Below are 2,801 nucleotides of genomic sequence, written 5' to 3'. Positions count from 1 at the left end.
ATTAAACTATAATATTATATCACTAGTCTACAAATAATCTACTCACATAGTGATTTGGAAGCTTTTAGCAAAAGAATTCTTCCTCCTGATTGTAGTATAAAAGCCACAGAAATATACAGAAGACTCCTAGGATAGAAAGTTAAATCCAGTTATCCGTGATGCCTTGATTAGGACCTGACCTATGTATGTCCTGGGATGCACTAGTAACTGTTACATGTGATAGGATTATATTTAATATATACAGTTTCATTTATTTCACAAAGGAGATATAAATTTGAGAATAAAATATTTGATGAATCTATAAAGTCTATTTGTAACCAATGTGGTAGAATTAAGATGTTAATTTGAAAAAAAAATTTCATTGAACACATACACATATTCAATTGTTTTTATATATATAAACAGCATTATTTATTTATGTAAATAAATGCATTGTCAGTAAAATCCATTTACTGATCAATCATAAAGGTAATTTTAAGTACTAAGAATAAGTAATATGTGAAAAGATAAGTGTTCAAGAGTGCAGTTTGTGGTAATTAATACAATATGATAGGCTCATAAAAAAGATATATTACTTGAACTTAAAAGCTTCTATAATTAAGCGATGACCACTTGAAATTTGTAATTAATCTTGCTGCAGTTTTTCCTTGCACTTATTGCCCTTCCCCAGAAGTTCAGTAAGAATTTCTGTGAATGTCCTTATGTTTAATCTCATTCATAGATTCCACTGCTGCTCACAAAACAAAGCCAAAAAGAGAGGTAACTCTATGTGGCACTCCATCCACAAGCAATACATTCATAAATAATTAAAAAGCTCTCTACTTCATTTGTTACCCATTCAGCTGATAATTTAAATGAGTAACTGAGGCCATTTTATCAGCACTTTTAATAGAATGCGACTCAGAAACATCACAGTGTTATTTCAGAAGAAATGCTCATGTGTTAAGGTTTTTATTTTTTTTATATCAACAAAATAATTTTCAAATATTAAAAGCAAATGTCTCCTTTTCCTCCAACTTTCCTTCCTATGTCAAAGTTATAAATAAATACATTACAATCGTATTTTGAGTAGTAGATAAAAACAAATGTTTTGACTGTTTGTGGGTTGAGTGTCTGGGTTAACTTGTATAAATATCTGAACTCAATGTATTTAGACTGTATTAGATGGTTTTTTTAGACTATTTAAAAATACAGAAGTTTCCGGTGGCCGGCTTGCGCTGGAACTATGGCTAAACATCATCCGGATTTGATTTTCTGCCGCAAGCAGGCTGGTGTTGCCATCGGAAGACTGTGTGAAAAATGTGATGGCAAGTGTGTGATCTGTGACTCCTACGTGCGTCCCTGAACTCTGGTGCGCATATGTGATGAGTGTAATTATGGCTCTTACCAGGGGCGCTGTGTGATCTGTGGAGGCCCTGGAGTCTCGGATGCCTATTATTGTAAGGAGTGCACCATCCAGGAGAAGGATAGAGATGGTTGCCCAAAGATTGTCAACTTGGGGAGCTCTAAGACCGATCTCTTCTATGAACGCAAAAAGTATGGCTTCAAGAAGAGGTGACTGCTGGGTGGCCTCCCCACCACCCCCCTGCTACTGCAGCTGCCACAAAAGATAGCGACCACCACCAGCGCAGAGGGAGGAGAGCCCTCGTCCACGGCCCCCCCTCCACCTTTCCTCCTCTTACCCAGACATGTGATAGCGACAGAAAAGGAATCTTCAGACCCCACTCTGGCAGACCAGAGCGGAGAAGAATTGATAGATTGGCTCATGGTTTTTCTTGAATTCAAGAAACAAGCATGTTTTCCAAATGGCTATGTTCTCTACACTAAGAGCTGCTGCTGCCGCCGCTTCTTTAACACCAAGATCTTCTGAAACAGGAATGATACCCTCTCAGTCTCCTGTTTGAGGAATTAACTGTGACGCTACCGCAGTGAGAAGCCTGTTCTTGGCAGCAGCCCTGAGGGAGGAGACATCTGCGGGGTGGGGGGAGCTCTCGAACAATCAGCGTGGGCACTGAGTCTTGTAACACTTAGCAGGTGCTGCCTGTTCATGTTATTTTCCTTCGAAGAACTTGGAAACCCTTTCTGTTGCTGTTGTGTTAATAAAGCAGGTGTTTCTTTTCTGGTAAAAAAAATAAAAAAATAAAAATACATGCTCAGATAATGATAACATTATTTTATTCATTTTAATGAATAAATTATTTTATTTAATTATGTTTAGATATTTATTTATTAAATTAATGATTTAATATTTAACAATCTAAATTTGAAATATTTTAAATTCTAAAAAATATTTATTTAATTAAATCGATATATTTAATATAAATATTTAATAAATTATTTAATCATTATTATAATTATGCAATACATTATGTATTGTGTAATAAATGCATTTTAATAAATAAATAAATGTATTATTTACATTATTTTATTTTACTTTATTTTATTTAGTTGACAAAGAGAAGGAGAACGCAAGCAAAGGGAGCTGCAGGCAGAGGGAGAGGGAGAAGTAGGCTCCCAGCTGAGCAGAAAGTTCAACCTGGGGTTCCATCCCACGACCCTGGGATCACCACCTGAGTCGAAGGCAGATGCCTAACTGACTGAGCCATCCAGATGCCCAAGGCTTTGTATTCTTCGCTTCTAAATATTGATGCTGCTTCATCTCTGGAGTTCGTAAATTGATGCTGAGAATTCATATCAAAGAATTGATAGTAGCTGTTAACAGAAACATGTAATTTAGGGGAAAAAAAAGAACAGAAGGAAGAGAAAGGCCAAAAGTCAAAAGCACATTAATATAAAATTTA

General features: G+C 35.8%; 1 pseudogene; it reads left to right on the top strand.

Moving 5' to 3' along the window:
• Positions 1–1,199: 1,199 nt before the first annotated feature.
• LOC131808278 (PHD finger-like domain-containing protein 5A) lies at positions 1,200–2,119 on the top strand (annotated as a pseudogene).
• The last annotated feature ends 682 nt before the right edge of the window (positions 2,120–2,801 follow it).

The sequence above is a fragment of the Mustela lutreola genome, chromosome 9 (genome assembly GCF_030435805.1).
Source record: "Mustela lutreola isolate mMusLut2 chromosome 9, mMusLut2.pri, whole genome shotgun sequence".
Taxonomy (NCBI): Eukaryota; Metazoa; Chordata; class Mammalia; order Carnivora; family Mustelidae; genus Mustela; species Mustela lutreola.
Note: the sequence above shows the minus strand (reverse complement) of the source record. Positions and strands in the feature narration are given on the sequence as shown.